The following is a 17,632-nucleotide window of genomic DNA, read 5'->3' as shown; positions in this document are numbered from 1 at the left end:
GGAAGTGGTCCTCCTGTCATGATAGCTATCGAATAGTGCGTCTCTAACTCTGAGACCGAAATGTTCTACAGTTCCACCGTGCACAAATCACACGTTTGTTCTTATTTTCAGGGACACGTCTTCTAGTGTTGGACGGCTTTCCGAGTAAAGTTTCCATAGACATCACCTGTAAGACACGCTTGGGGAACGTGTGGCCCTACCAGTAACTAATACAGTTTCAGGCTAGACGTTAATATTAAACTGTGTTGAGGTCTAGCCTGTACTGTAGCATGCGGACTGTGATCGATCTACAGGATGATTCAAAAAGAATACCACAACTTTAGGAATTTAAAACTCTGCAACGACAAAAGGCAGAGCTAAGCACTATCTGTCGGTGAATTAAGGGAGTTATAAAGTTTCATTTAGTTGTACATTTGTTCGCTTGAGGCGCTGTTGACTAGGCGTCAGCGTCAGTTGATGCTAAGATGGCGACCGCTCAACAGAAAGCTTTTTGTGTTATTGAGTACGGCGGTAGTGAATCGACGACAGTTGTTCAGCGTGCATTTCGAACGAAGTATGGTGTTAAACCTCCTGATAGGTGGTGTATTAAACGTTGGTATAAACAGTTTACAGAGAATGGGTGTTTGTGCAAAGGGAAAAGTTCTGGACGGCCGAGAACGAGTGATGAAAATGTAGCACGCATCCAGCAAGCATTTGTCCGCAGCCCAGGAAAATCGACTCGCAGAGCTAGCAGAGAGCTGCAAATTCCACAATCAACTGTATGGAGAGTCCTACGAAAAAGGTTCAGCTATGAAACCGAGGCGATGGATCGGCCGCCAGGCAGCCCGTGACAGAGCACTTCATCACTGGCCTCCAAGAAGCCCTGATCTTACCCCCAGCGATTTTTTCTTATGGGGGTACGTTAAGGATATGGTGGTTCGGCCACCTCTCCCAGCCACCATTGATGATTTGAAACGAGAAATAACAGCAGCTATCCAAACTGTTACGCCTGATATGCTACAGAGAGTGTGGAACGAGTTGGAGTATCGGGTTGATATTGCTCGAGTGTCTGGAGGGGGCCATATTGAACATCTCTGAACTTGTTTTTAAGTGAAGAAAAACCTTTTTAAATACTCTTTGTAATGATGTATAACAGAAGGTTATATTATGTTTCTTTCATTAATGCCGGCCGAAGTGGCCGTGCGGTTAAAGGCGCTGCAGCCTGAAACCGCAAGACCGCTACGGTCGCAGGTTCGAATCCTGCCTCGGGCATGGATGTTTGTGATGTCCTTAGGTTAGTTAGGTTTAACTAGTTCTAAGTTCTAGGGGACTAATGACCTCAGCAGTTGAGTCCCATAGTGCTCAGAGCCATTTGAACCATTTTTTTCTTTCATTAAATACACATTTTTAAAGTTGTGGTATTCTTTTTGAATCATCCTGTATATCTATTGGTTGTGGAAGTTTTGAACCATCCTGTATACAAAATTTAATTGCTCCAGGTGTTCCTGAGTCGTGCTCCTCTGTCACCCATTTTTCACACCAGCCCTGTGTGACGTAGGTGGGTCTGTCCCCCACATTGTTTCTGTACAAATAGCAAATGATATGTGTATTAACTTGGCTGAAAGCGGTCCTCTGCTTTAGCAGGAGATGTCGAGAACATAAGAGGCGTTCAATAAGCAATGCAACACTTTTTTTTCTCAGGCAGTTTCGGTTGAAAAAATGCGGAATTTGTTGTGGGACATCGTGGAATATTCCAGCTTCAGCTCTCAAAACTATTTATCACCTAGCCTATACCTTACTACATTTTTGCATTAAATATTTATTATATTTAGATTTACATAAAAAGCTTCTACAATCGTTCAAAGTGTCCAAATGCAACGTTCATGTTGTGAATGACATGTGGCATTTACGCGAGTGACCGTGTCAGGAATTATCATACGAGTACAAGCGGGTTAATGGAAAAACAATTTTAGCTTTTGATGTTGTGTGTTTGCACGTTTATGTGCTTCTAATTCAAAACTACTTTTCGTGAGGATAACTATGTGAAGCTGTAGCGTTTTATGAAATTATACATCGATGTGCTCGGGATGTCTGAAAGTGTAATGTTAAGCGAGACGTGTTTAGCTGTAGAAACACACCGATAGGTTTACAGAGAAAAACACCAACAAAGAATCTGCAGCGAGCACAGAAGGTGAGTATAGTGGCACGCGAGTGCAACTGTGCTTTGTGAGTGGCCGATGTAAAATAACTGTTCAATCGGTGATACGCTTAGGTGGTTTCATTGTGTGCTGCGGATAAGGAACTAGTAACCAAACGTGTCGCGTTGCTTCCCGTTCGGAACTACTACTCGGCTCATTAATCTTAAAACTACGATATGCAAATCGGCGAGTTGTCTGACTGCTAGAGTTGTGCGATTTTGTCTGTAGAAACCACGAACAGTATAGTGCATACCTGAACTGTCGAATTAAGGCGGAAATACGGTACTAGAGGTACTAAAGTCCTCATTTTTTATTATTCGTTCACTTTTTAACACACATATACGCACATTCACTTTGTTTGCTAGTGTTAGTTTCTATATTTACGTATTAACTAGCTGTTATGCGGATTCTCATGAGGATCACTGTCGTCTGTTGTTCAAATACTTGTATTTCTGCCATTACCTTAGCAGACAGCATTCAGCCCCGGTTTGTCCGGTCTGTTTACTTAAGCACTTTGGTAGGAGTAAACTTTTGATTTTGGCAGATGTGTGAACAGTCATTATTTTATAGTCTTATAAACCTTTCTTGCGTGTGTGGACGTGCTATTCGGATAATTCTGGGAAAAATTAAAGATTCTTGGTTTCAGTTACTTACAAACTTACATACGTCGGATACCGGTTGAGACGTATCGGGGTCCCTCCACCAGCACGGTCATTTTTAGTTAGACTAATACTCGAGGCGGTCGTGTTACGCCACATAGGGAACATTGTAGATGTCCCGTGTCCTGCATTTCGCTAAGTTCCATTTGTTTTGAATGGCGCCACACAGGTTCTGATGCGGTTCAATGTTCTTCAAATTATCCATCTCGATGTATTGGTGGTGGGTAGTCCACTTGGGTATCGTTTACCTCGGTCCTAAGCAATCTTTTGCAGGATTTAAGTCTGACAGGTCCGCATGCAGCACCGTGTAGCGGATGGAGCTCATCGAAAGTCTGTTGAACAAATTGACTTACTAATACTTTTGAATTTACGAACTTCCGATAGGTGGCGGTGCTATACGCAGTGTCCAGAATGGCGTCGGTAATGGAGATGCAATCCAGGCAGAGAGTTGTTATTCTTTTGGTGGGAAACTAAAGCATCGCAGATATTCACAGGCGCTTGTCTACGGAGGCCTGGCGGTTGGCGCGCTCCTGTAATCCAAGCTACTGGGAGGCCGTTGTGTGGGAGAGATCCGTCGTACAACTGCAGGTTCGGCCGCTTCGTGAGCTCAGGGGCGTCCGCGATGCCTTCGTCTACCGGTGGACTCAACCGACATCGCAGTGCCGAGAACTTCGGCGAAACGTCGATCCAGAGCTACAGAAGACGCAACCCACGCTCGGGAAACCGCAGCAACCACAAGAAGCTTCCTTCGGGAGAACAAACCTAACTGACGGAAAGTCCGTGACAATGGTCGAGCAATTGATCGGTAACACTGCGCAAGCAGAACTCCGAGAAGACGAGCCCTGCATTGACAATGTGCTGAAACAACTCCGCGCGCATCGAAGAAGAGTGAACAAAAGCACGGCGAGCCGTCGAGCGAGGTGTCTGTCGTCATCGCAACAGGGTCGCGCAGACCTTTCTGATTTCCTGTGTGTGCGCCGGCCGCTCACAGTTGTGACTCCTGCACTTTTGGACCGACCAGCCTGGTTACTCAAAGGTGCGTGAGCGCTGGGTTCTTCGCTGCCTAACAGAAGACTATAAAGAGCGACGAAGAACCATCTGTGCGAAATTGCTTTCGCGTTACGAGCCGGGTCGCGACAATATGTTGTCAAACATCATCGCTGGTAATGACACATGGGTTCATCACTCCGAACCGGAAACAAAACGATAATCCAAAGAAAAGGTTCAAAGCCGCACCCTCAACCGTTAAAAGCGATGGCGATGGTCTTCTGAGACGCTGAAGGGTTGTCTGCCTGATGTACTCCCTCTCATTGCAATGATCAACTCTAAAGTGTATTGCGCTACACTCAGAAGACTGAAGAAACGACTTCAGCATCTTCGTCGCCACAAAGATTCACACGAACTTCTTCTCCATGACAACGCGACGCCCCACACAAGCCTACGCACCCAAGAGCAGTTCACAAAACATCATGGGAGTCTTCTTCGTCATTCATTCTACAACCCGGGTATCGCACCTTCCGACTTGACTTCCATCTGTTTGGCCCAATGAGGGATGCATTCTGCGGAAAGCTGTACGCCTCCCCCTCCACATCCGTCTACCTTCCCCAATTCGTATCCCGTGCCAGCTCACCCGCTTCCTGTACCTTGACTTCTTGGAGCACATTCGGATCCAACATTTATTATTATTTATTTAGCGTATAGCTAATACAGACGTGTCATGAAATTAAATTACATATACATATGTACATATTGACACACGAGAAACTTAACTTTGTCTTTACAACTGAATATGCAGACCTTCAATCCAGCGCACTACATCTGGAGTTGCTAGCAGGAAGTCCTCTTTGGCGCCGTGATAGGCCCGAATCCTGCATTCACTGACAATGTGGTGAACAGTCTGGTATGGATCCCCGCAGTCACAGGCTGGGTCAGGCAGCTTCTTCCACTTAAAGAGAGCATCCCTGCATCGGCCATGGCCGGTACGGATTCTGTTGAGAGTAGTCCGGGTCTTGCGTGGTAGGTCGAATCCACTTGGAATTTTAGCACCTGACAAGGGAACCTCCCCATCGCACACCCCTTAGATTTAGTTATAAGTTGGCACAGTGGATAGGCCTTGAAAAACTGAACACAGATCAATCGAGAAAACAGGAAGAAGTTATGTGGAACTATGAAAAAAATAAGCAAAATATACAAACTGAGTAGTCCATGCGCAAGACAGGCAACATCAAGGATAATATGAGCTCAGGAGCGCCGTGATCCCGTGTTTAGCGTGAGCAGCTGGGGAGCGAGAGGTCCTCGGTTCAAGTCTTCCCTCGACCAAATAGTTTACTTGCTTCATATTTGCAAAATTATGATCTGTCCGTTCGTTCATTGACGTCTCTGTTCACTGCAATAAGTTTAGTGTCTGTGTTTTGCGACCGCGCCGCAAAACCGTGCGATTAGTAGACGAAAGGACGTGCCTCTCCAATGGGAACCGAAAACATTTGATCCAGGAAAACACGTCGGATATATTCTATACGACACTGGTGACGGCATGTGCGTCACATGACAGGAATATGTTGTCGACCCACCTAACTTACACACTTGGCGAATGGGTAAAAAGATTCTTCTACCTTGCCTGATTTAGGTTTCCTTGTGGATGTGATAATCACTCCCAAAAAAGGGATGAAAACATAAGAGTTTGTCACATAAACTGCAACAAATGAATGCAACAGGTTCACAGTCGCACAGTTTTCTCTGTGCTCTGTCAAAACATATGTTTTTAACGTTTTCAAATTTTTCCGTGTGTAGACCGTCAAATCCTGCATATGTCCAAGCAAATCTGAACATGTCCTGGAATTTTGGAGAGCGAAGTTGATTACGTGTGAGTGCCAGAACTCTGATAATTGTCTGAAAATAAAAAATTAAACTTTTCACTCGAGGGAAGACTTGAACCAAGGACCTCTCGCTCCGCAGCTGCTCACGCTAACCACGGGACCACGGAGCTCCTGCGCTCACACTCTCCTTGATGTTGTCTATCTTGGCATGGACTTCTCAGTTTGCATATTTTGCTTATTTTTTCATAGTTCCATACAACTTCTTTCTCTTTTCTCGATTGATCTGTGTTCAGTTTTTCAAGGCCTATCCACTGTGCCAACTTATAACTAAATCTGAGGGAGGTGCGATGGGGAGGTTCCCTTGTGAGAAGATGTTATGCAGGTGCACATCTGTCACTGCTTCCCACCGACCTTTCCATTCTTCAAGAGGTTTGAAATCCTTAGCAACCATGTCAGCAACATCGCACAGAGTTGGATGGCGTGATTTCAGTCTCTTACGATTTAAAAGCGGCAGGTCGCTATGCACGGGTAGGTTGGAATTCCTGGAAATCTTGTGGAATTCTCTCATAAGGGCAGTACATCTGCGTAGATCAGGAGGCATTATACCGGTTAACAGTGGACGCCAATAAACTGGAGTAGATCTGATTGCGCCAGATATTATGCGCATTGTCGTACTCAGCTGGGTGCCAACAAGCCTTGTATGATGACTGTTCGTCCAAACAGGAGCACAATACTCAGCACTTGAGTACACCAAGCCCAGAGCTGAAGATCGCAGGGTGGTTGCTGAAGATCCCCAGGTAGTTCCGCGTAGCTTACGGAGGACGTTGTTTTGAGTCCTCAACTTTTGAGCTAAGTTAAGAAGGTGTTGTTTGAAGCATAGTGTACGATCCAGGGTGACACCAAGATATTTTGGGTTCCAATTATTATCAGGAGAAAGAAAACTAATGTTCTACGGATCGGAGCGTGGAATGTCAGATCCCTTAACGAGCAGGTAGGTTAGAAAATTTAAAAAGGGAAATGGATAGGTTAAAGTAAGATATAGTGGGAATTAGTGAAGTTCGGTGGCAGGAGGAACAAGACTTTTCGTCAGGCGAATACAAGGTTATAAATACAAAGTCAAATAGGGGTAATGCAGGAGTAGGTTTAATAATGAATAAAAAAATAGGAATGCGGGTAAGCTACTACAAACAGCATAGTGAACGCATTATTGTGGCCAAGATAGACACGAAGCCCACACCTACTACAGTAGTACAAGTTTATATGCCAACTAGCTCTGCAGATGACGAAGAAATTGAAGAAATGTATCATGAAATAAAACAAATTATTCAGGTAGTGAAGGGAGACGAAAATTTAATATAGTCATGGGTGACTGGAATTCGGTAGTAGGAAAAGGGAGAGAAGGAAACGTAGTACGTGAATATGGATTGGGGGTAAGAAATGAAAGAGGAAGCCGCGTGGTAGAGTTTTGCACAGAGCATAACTTAATCATAGCTAACACTTGGTTCAAAAATCATGAAAGAAGGCTGTATACATGGAAGAATTCTGGAGATACTAGAAGGTATCAGATAGATTATATAATGGTAAGACAGAGATTTAGGAACCAGGTTTTAAATTGTAAGACATTTCCAGGGGCAGATGTGGACTCTGACCACAATCTACTGGTTATGAACTGTAGATTAAAACTGAAGAAACTGCAAAAAGGTGGGAATTTAAGGAGACGGGACCTGGATAAACTGACTAAACCAGAGGTTGTACAGAGTTGCAGGGAGAGCGTAAGGGAACAAATGGCAGGAATGGGGGAAAAATACAGTAGAAGAAGAATGGGTAGCTTTGAGGAATGAAGTAGTGAAGGCAGCAGAGGATCAAGTAGGTAAAAAGACGAGAGCTAGTAGAAATCCTTGGGTAACAGAAGAAATGTTGAATTTAATTGATGAAAGGAGAAAATACAAAAATGCAGTACATGAAGCAGGCGAAAAGGAATACAAACGTCTCAAAAATGATATCGACAGGCAGTGCAAAATGGCTAAGCAGCGATGGCTAGAGGACAATTGTAAGGATGTAGAGGCTTATCTCACTAGGGGTAAGATAGATACTGCCTACAGGAAAATTAAGGAGACCTTTGGAGAAAAGAGAACCACTTGTATGAATATCAAGAGCTCAGATGGAAACCCAGTTCTAAGCAAAGAAGGGAAAGCAGAAAGGTGGAAGGAGTATATACGGGGTCTATACAAGGGCGATGTACTTGAGGACAATATTATGGAAATGGAAGAGGATGTAGATGAATATGAAATGGGAGATATGATACTGCGTGAAGAGTTCGACAGAGCACTGAAAGACCCGAGTCGAAACAAGGCCACTGAAGTAGAAAACATTCCATTAGAACTACTGACGGCCTTGGGAGAGCCAGTCCTGACAAAACGCTACCATCTGGTGAGCAAGATGTACGAGACAGGCGAAATACCCTCAGACTTCAAGAAGAATATAATAATCCCAATCCCAAAGAAATCAGGTGTTGACAGATGTGAAAATTACCGAACTATCAGTTTAATAAGTCAAGGCTGCAAAACACTAACGCGAATACCTTACAGACGAAAGGAAAAACTAGTAGAAGCTGACCTTGGGGAAGATCAGTTTAGATTCCGTAGAAATATTCGAACACGTGAGGCAAAACTGACCCTACGGCTTATCTTAGAAGCTAGATTAAGGAAACGCAAACCTACATTTCTAGCATTTGTTGACTTAGAGAAAGCTTTTGACAATATTGACTGGAATACTCTCTTTCAAATTCTGAAGGTGGCAGGGGTAAAATACAGGGAGCGAAAGGCTGTTTACAATTTGTACAAAAACCAGATGGCAGTTATAAAATTCGAGGGACATGAAAGGGAAGCAGTGGTTGGGAAGGGAGTGAGACAGGGTTTTAGCCTATCCCCGATGTTATTCAATCTTTATATTGAGCAAGCAGTAAAGGAAACAAAAGAAATGTTCGGAGTAGGCATTAAAATCCATGGAGAAGAACCGAGCGAGGTGGCGCAGTGGTTAGCACACTGGACTCGCATTCGGGAGGACGACGGTTCAATCCCGCGTCCGGCCATCCTGATTTAGGTTTTCCGTGATTTCCCTAGAGCACTTCAGGCAAATGCTGGGATGGTTCCTTCGAAAGGGCACGGCCGATTTCCTTCCCCATTCTTCCCGAATCCGAGCTTGTGCTCCGTCTCTAATGACCTCGATGTCGACGGGACGTTAAACACTAATCTCCTCCTCCTCCATGGAGAAGAAATAAAAACTTTGAGGTTCGCCGATGACATTGTAATTCTGTCAGAGACAGCAAAAGACTTGGAAGAGCAGTTGAACGGAATGGACAATGTCTTGAAAGGAGGGTATAAGATGAACATCAACAAAAGCAAAACGAGGATAATGGAATTTAGTCGAATTAATTAGGGTGACGCTGAGGGAATTAGATTAGGAAATGAGACACTTAAGGGTAGTAAAGGAGTTTTGCTATTTGGGGAGCAAAATAACTGATGATGGTCGAAGTAGAGGGGATATAAAATGTAGACTGGCAATGGCAAGGAAAGCGTTTCTGAAGAAGAGAAATTTGTTAAGATCGAGTATTGATTTAAGCGTCAGGAAGTCGTTTCTGAAAGTATTTGTATGGAGTGTGGCCATGTATGGAAGTGAAACATGGACTATAAATAGTTAAGACAAGAAGAGAATAGTAGCTTTCGAAATGTGGTGCTACAGAAGAATGCTGAAGATTAGATGGGTAGATCACATAACTAATGAGGAGGTACTGAAAAGAATTGGGGAGAAGAGGAGCTTGTGGCACAACTTGACTAGAAGAAGGGATCGGTTGGTAGGACATGTTCTGAGACATCAAGGGATCACCAATTTAGTATTGGAGGGCAGCGTGGAGGGTAAAAATCGTAGAGGGAGGCCAAGAGATGAATACACCAAGCAGATTCAGAATGATGTAGGTTGCAGTAGGTACTGGGAGATGAAGAAGCTTGCACAGGATAGAGTATCATGGAGAGCTGCATCAAACCAGTCTCAGGACTGAAGACCACAACAACAACAACAACATTATGACGAAGAATTCTACTTCTGAAGCTTACGTCCAGTTTCACTTTTGCCAACCGGTTATTCAGATGGAAGCAACACACTTCTGTTTTACTCACACTGGGTTGGAGTCTCTAGATTTTGCAGTAATTATCTAATGCAGACAGGTCATTGGCTAGAATCTCTTCTGTTTTCTTCATTTCCTGATGTTTTACGGCTAGGTCCAGGTCATCGGCATAGAAGTATTTTCTGGACGAAGTGTCAGGTAGATCAGATAGATATAGGTTGAACAGTAAGGGTGACAGAACTGATCCTTGAGGCAATCCGTTGTTCAGCTTCGGCTCCTTACTTATGTTGCTTCCAGTGATTATCTGGAACTTTCGAGTAACGTTGCTCACGTTTGTAGGTTTAACCTTAAAATCCCTACACGTGCCTCCTGGGTGGTGCTAATTGAGGAACTGTGATTACAGGCAGCTGTAGTGCAGTAGTTCGAGTAACGAAGATTTTTGTGAGGTAAGTGATTCATGAAAGGTATAGGTTATTGTTAGTAAGGGCCATTCTTTTGTAGGGATTATAGGAAGTCAGATTGCGTTGCGCTAAAAATATTGTGTGTCAGTTTAGTGATGATCAGAATAAGTAAAGAGAGAAATGTCTGAGTACGTTCAGTTCTGCTCAGCTGTTTTAAAATCAAATAACGTAGAGGTTCATCAGCACAGTAATTCATTAATTTTTCTAAGGTGACGTTTCAAGTGGCAACAAAACGACTATTCAAGTTGGTGTGCAGAATGCATGGGTCTGGCGAAATACCACCTGACTTTCGGGAAAATATTATCCATAAAGTTCCGAAGACTGCAAGAGCTGACAAGTGCGAGAATTATGGCACAATCAGCTTAATAGCTCATGCATCCAACTTGCTGGCAAGAATTATATACAGAAGAATGGAAAAGAAAATTGAAGATGTGTTGGATGACGATCAGTTTAGATTCGGAAGGGTGAAGGCACCAGACAAGTAACTCTGACGTTGCGGTTGATAATGGAAGCAAGACTAAAAAAAATCAAGACACGTTCATACGATCTGTCAGCCTGGCAAAAGCGTACGAAAATATAAAATGGTGCAAGATGTTCGAAATTCTGAGAGAAATAGGGACAAGCTACAGAGAGAGAGACAGCTAGTATACAATATGTACAAGAGCCAAATTGGAATAATAAGAGTGGATGGCCAAGAACGAAGTGATCGGATTAAAAAGGCTGTAACACAGGGATGTAGTGTTTCGCCCTTGCTGTTCAATCTGTACATCGAAGAAGCAATGATGGAAGTAAAAGAAATTTTCAGTAGAGGGATTAAAATTCAAAGTGAAAGAATCTAATTGATACGATTCGCTGATAACATTGCTACCCTAAGTGAAAGTGAAGAAGAATTACGTGATGTGCTGAATAGAAAGAACAGTCTAATGAGTACAGAATATGGCTGGAGAGAAAATCGAAGAAAGGCGAAAGTAATGAAAAGCAACAGAAATGAGAACAGTGAGAAACTTAACATTAGGGCTGATGGTCACCAAGTTGATTATGGCAGCAAAACAACCCATGAAGTTCGGAGCAAGGAGGACATCAAAAGCAGACTAACACTGACAAAAAGGACATTCCTGGCAAAGAGAAGTCTACTAATATCAAACACAGACCTTAATTTGAGGAATAAACTTCCTAGAATGTTCGTTTGGAGCACAGAACAGTAGTGAAATGTGGATTGTGGGGTAACCGGAACAGAAGAAAATTGAAGCATTTGAGATGCGGTACTACAAACGAACGTTGAAAATTAGGTGGACTGATAAGGTAGGGAATGAGGAGGTTATGCGCAGAATCGGAGTAGAAAGTAATATGTGGGAAACACTGACAAGGAGAAAGGACAGGACGGTAGGACATCTGTCAAGACATCAGAGAATGATTTTCATTGTATTACAGGGAGCTGTAGAGGGCAAAAACTGTGAAGAGAGACAGAGATTGAAATACATCCAGCAGATAACTGAGGACGCAGGTTGCAAGAGCTACTCTGAGGTGAAGAGGTTGGCACACGAGGGGAATTCGTGACGGTCCGCATCAAACTAGTCAGAAGATTGATGATTCAAAAAAAATAGTGCCTTTAAATACTACGCATATTAGATGATGAGTATCGTCTTTCAGCAGACCTTCTGGGTGACGAATAACAAGCATTTTTTCAATAGATAAATATGTACATTATTGATATAAACTTCTGGTCATTGGTATTCCTTGACAGCGCGGCCGGCGCACGTGACATTTGGCCGCCTTTGACTGCTTTGCCGTTCAAGACTTCAAGTACGTCTTCGAAGGGAGACCAGGCGGAATATCTCATGCAAATAATAAAATACACAAAACAGGACTTGTCCGCTAATAAATCTTCTAACATAATAATTAAAATTTCATGTTATGAACGATAATTCTGGATAACAAAAAAATGCACGTAGTTCTGCTAATAAGGCTTGTTGATTTATATTCGAAATTAGCACGAGATTTCACTTCGACTCAACGAAATTATTTATTTACAAACTTTGGCTGCAAAATCTCTGGAAAATTTCGTACCCGCACAAGATCTAGTTTCACTAGGATTTCTATAAAGTCTACAACATACTTTTACTTCAGCACAGTTGCAATAGAGATATCTGGTAAGACCGAACGTTATAGTATGCTATTCATTCGCAGCTGATGGCTATTTACCATACACATTATACACACACACGCACGCACGCACACACACACACACACACACACACACACACACACACACACACACTGCAGATATCGCAATCTTGACGGCACACCAGACTTTCCCCTACATTCTTCTCGCGTTCCCATTTGTCTTTCGAAAAAGCTGAGACAGCAGGTGTTACGACTCTGCGGAGAGCACAGAAAGCCCATTCATTACGACAGGAAAACATTCAGATGCAAATGACACCCGTCCGACGCTTCTTTCCACATGTAAATGAAGTTTTCGACGTAACACCTTTAGAAAACACAACAAACAGGAAGAAAATAACCTCCCCACGGGAACGGCATTTATTTGTAGAACAACAATCACATGAAATTTAAATTTTTATTTGTGCGACACCCACAACTGTTCTACTACATGTTCACGGTAATGAAATCCGCCACATTTGTAAAATATTTTTATTGGCCCAAGCCATACACAACAGAAGTCGCTGTACACTACCACGGTTTCGGTGTATTAGCCCCATATCAGTTGCATCTGAAATCTAACGTAAAATGACAGTTCTAACCTACTCCGTTGAACAATTAAGAAATTTAAAAAAGTTAAAGATTAACATTCATAAATTAAAATTCGGATTAAATTATTAAAAAATAGTATACCTAGCAGTCCTAGGACGTCATATCCATGCCCAAACAACTAGTAGGTAAACATCTACCGTAGATGGACCGTCAAGTAACGTTCCAGAGTAGTTCTCGTAAATGTTTTCCAGATTTTCCTCTCATCGCACATCTGCGGAAAACCACCTCATTTGTCTTATCAACCCACCTAATTTTCAACATGCTTCTGCAGCACATCTTAAATGCTTCGAGTCTCTTCTGTTCAGGTTTTCCCACAGTCCATGTTTCGCTATCATAAAATGCTGTGCTCCAAACGTACATTTTCACATAATTTCTTCCTCAAACTGAGGCTGATAATTGCTACTAGTACGGTTATTTTAGTGTACTGTTTGCCTGTAATAGTCTGCTTTTTATGTACTCCTTGCATTTTGTTTCTGAAGCAGTAGACTTCCTTAACTTCGTTTACTTTGCGGCCCCCAGATGAGATCTTAAGTCTGTCACTAATCTTCTGTCTTCTACTTCTCAGCACTTTTGCATTTTTTGTGTACTCTCAGTCCATAGTGTGTCCACTTTAAGCTATTCATTCCACTTAACAGATCCTGCATATTTTTCCTCAGTTTCGCTGAAGACAGCAGTATCAGCAGCGAATATTAACACTGATATCCTTGCCCTGAATTTTTATCCTAGTCATAAGACTCACCTTTTATTTTCGTCATAGCTTCCTCAATGTATAGAATGGACGACGGGGGTGAAGGACTACGTCCCTCTCTTGAACCTTTTCTAAAAATGGTTCAAATGGCTCTGAGCACTATGGGACTCAACTACTGTGGTCATAAGTCCCCTAGAACTTATAACTACTTAAACCTAACTAACCTAAGGACAGCACACAACACCCAGCCATCACGAGGCAGAGAAAATCCCTGACCCCGCCGGGAATCGAACCTGGGAACCCGGGCGTGGGAAGCGAGAACGCTACCGCACGAGAACCTTTTCTAATCCGAGCACTTTGTTACTGCGTTCCATTCTTATTTTCCCATCTTTTTTGTTGTATTAGCATTCCAAAGAGCGCTTACATGAGTGTATGATATCTAATGGGAGCTATTTTGAGTGGGATAACATTGATGCAGACGAGAAAGTAAAACTGTTTCCGAGAAACGAAGATTCTCGTTATTTTTTAACACGCCTTGTTTACTGGAGTAAAATGTACCCTCCGCCACGCACATCACGGTATTTAGCAGAAAATACGTGTAGACATCGATGTATAAGGAGTAATGCTGATAACATAAATGTGAGGTAACAGTGATGCCACAAGAGGGAGTTTTACAACTTCAATGTGCATACAAAATCCGAAAGGAAAGATGTCAAATGGAACGCACGATATCGAATAAGTCAGCAGAAAAACCACTGAAAAGTACGAGAGAGAGAGAGAAGGAGAGAGAAATCACACACATTTTAAGTCGTCGAGGTGACTGAATACGGCGGCAATCTCTGAGAACTACATGCCGTGGACTTCATGTATTCGCCTTGAGGCCTAGTAGTCGCTTTTTCTGGTTAACTACGTTTCGCGTAGTTCAAGGAGATCGACCCGGAAGTATAGCGTGTTGTTGAGTCTCTAGAGTCTAGAACGTATAATCATTCTCCAAGGCACAGTGGGAATTACAGGCCAACTTAACGTGCATCTGTTGCAGGTTCCTGTAGCATATTCTAAGCTAGAAGGTAACGACGTTCCTGTAAGGAAAAAAACCACCTTTAAAATGATCTGCATGTATTAGCTTGCTTCAGTCATATGTTGCAAGTACTAGATGCAGGAGGGTAAGTAGATCGCGTCCTTACACGTGTTCGACACACTACTTAATCGTCGACTACTAACTAACTCTGATCAGTCACCTACACATAAGATCCCTTTCGTACTGTACTCACACATATCTCTTAAATGTTACTACTCGCATTCGACACCAGCGTAATGAGGGTATTGCTTAACATGATACAAACAGGGTGCCCAAGGAGGAATGGCCAGTATTCAGGGAAACAACAGGAACGATGATCTAAACAAAAAATCTAGTAGCTGGCCGTTGAAGGCGCCACAGTCTGGAACCGAGCGACCGCTCCGGTCGCAGGTTCGAATCCTGCCTCGGGTACGGATGTGTGTGATGTCCTTAGGTTAGTTAGGTTTAATTAGTTCTAAGTTCTAGGCGACTGATGCCCTCAGAAGTTAAGTCGCATAGTGCTCAGAGCCATTTTTGAAAAAATCTGGTAAACACGGACTTACGTGCTAAGAGTGCTAATGTGAAACGAGTTTCTTAGCTTTCCACATTTTGAGAAGTGGTATGGACCAAAACAAGAAAAAAACGGCTAGTAACCATGGCACTCTGGCCGGCCGGAGTGGCCGAGCGGTTCTAGGCGCTACAGTCTGGAACCGAGCTACCGCTACGGTCGCAGGTTCGAATCCTGCCTCGGGCATGGATGTGTGTGATGTCCTTAGGTTAGTTAGGTTTAAGTAGTTCTAAGTTGTAGGCGAGTAATGACCTCAAAAGTTAAGTCGCATTTTGCTCAGAGCCATTTGAACCATTTTTCGGCACTCTGAAACACATCTTTTCTATTGAACGAGTTCTTGTAGCCTTTTAGAGCGTATGTTTACTGACCTTTTGGTCCTGAATGATCGTTCCTGTCATATCCTCGAATACTGACTATTCCTGGGACACCCGATGTACAGGGTGCAACGGGTACGAGTCCAGATATTTTTATATGTGGTACCTTAATATGAATATACATCAGCGTGTTGATAGCTTTTTCCCTACTCTTTCCACAAACACGTCACAGACTTTACGACCTGATGTTTTCTGCATGGCTGTAACTGCATCACTAACTGGGCTACACCTGTCGGTATAGACTGTTTTCTGTCCATGCGTCCAGACTTGGGAACTTTTACTGGCTGACACGCCTCACAAAACAATGACAGGAAGAAAGCTTATCGCTTTACTACATTCTCGGTGTTCATGCAGTAAACCTCGAGCATTGGAAACGGCTTTTAATTTGTTACTTCTTTCCTAACAACTCTATTAGGAACACATTTTGCTTTCAGTATCCACACATACCGCTGAATGTACCGTGTAAAATTATATCATTGTGCGGCACATAGTGCGGGAGATATTACGTCATAAAAATTTTAGACCCGCGGATAACTTTCTTCTCTTAGAAAGGTGCGCAAATTACCCACAGTAAACTCATGCAGTGAATAATCCAAAACTAATAAAAGGAACATAATTTGGATTTTGCGTCTACAACCATAAAAGTTTTACATGCTTAACGTCAAACATACGTTATCTCATTGGTAGAGTTATCAGAAGTTTGAAGCTGTTTTATACATTGTAGGTGGATTCTTGACAGAATCGGTGATGGGTTTCAGGCAATTGACACAAATACAGGGTGTTACAAAAAGGTACGGCCAAACTTCCAGGAAACATTCCTCACACACAAACAAAGAAAATATGTTATATGGACATGTGTCCGGATACGCTTACTTTCCATGTTAGAGCTCATTTTATTACTTCTCTTTAAATCACATTAGTCATGGAATGGAAACACACAGCAACAGAACGTACCAGCGTGACTTCAAACTCATTGTTACAGGAAATGTTCAAAATGTCCTCCGTTAGCGAGGATACATGCATCCACCCTCCGTCGCATGGAATCCCTGACGCGCTGATGCAGCCCTGGAGAATGGCGTATAGTATCACGGCCGTCCACAATACGAGCACGAAGAGTCTCTACATTTGGTACCGTGGTTGCGTAGACAAGAGCTTTCAAATGCCCCCATGAATGAAAGTCAAGAGATTTGAGATCAGGAGAGCGTAGAGGCCATGGAATTGGTCCGCCTCTACCAATCCATCGGTCACCGAATCTGTTGTTGAGAAGCGTACGAACCCTTCGACTGAAATGTGCAGGAGCTCCACCGTGCATGAACCACTTGTTGTGTCGTACTTGTAAAGGCACATGTTCTAGTAGCACAGGTAGAGTATCCCGTATGAAATCACGATAACGTGATCCATTGAGCGTAGGTGGAAGAACATGGGGCCCAATCAAGACATCACCAACAATGTGTGCCCAAACGTTCACAGAAAATCTGTGTTGATGACGTGATTGCACAACTGCGTGCGGATTCTCGTCAGCCCACACATGTCGATTGTGAAAATTTACAATTTGATTACGTTGGAACGGAGCCTCATCCGTAAAGAGAACATTTGCACTGAAATGAGGATTGACACATTGTCGGATGAACCATTCGCAGAAGTGTACCCGTGGGGGCCATCAGCTGCTGATAGTGCCTGCACACGCTGTACATGGTACGGAAACAACTGGTTCTCCCGTAGCACTCTCCATACAGTGACGTGGTCAACGTTACCTTGTACAGCAGCAACTTCTCTGACGCTGACACTAGGGTTATCGTCAACTGCACGAAGAATTGCCTCGTCCATTGCAGGTGTCCTCGTCGTTCTAGATCTTCCCCAGTCGCGAGTCATAGGCTGGAATGTTCCGTGCTCCCTAAGACGCCGATCAATTGCTTCGAACGTGTTCCTGTCGGGAC

The 17,632-nt window shown here is 43.2% G+C and overlaps 1 protein-coding gene across 1 annotated transcript in view; it reads right to left on the bottom strand.

Annotated features, from left to right (window-relative positions):
- The window catches only part of LOC126106577 (15-hydroxyprostaglandin dehydrogenase [NAD(+)]-like), an 83,249-nt gene that overhangs the window by 48,679 nt on the left and 16,938 nt on the right, over positions 1-17,632 (bottom strand). The gene's annotated exons all lie outside the window — the stretch shown is intronic.

This window comes from Schistocerca cancellata, chromosome 10, assembly GCF_023864275.1.
Source record: "Schistocerca cancellata isolate TAMUIC-IGC-003103 chromosome 10, iqSchCanc2.1, whole genome shotgun sequence".
Taxonomy (NCBI): Eukaryota; Metazoa; Arthropoda; class Insecta; order Orthoptera; family Acrididae; genus Schistocerca; species Schistocerca cancellata.
The sequence above is the reverse complement of the archived record's forward strand: the minus strand, read 5'-3'. Positions and strand labels throughout refer to the sequence as shown.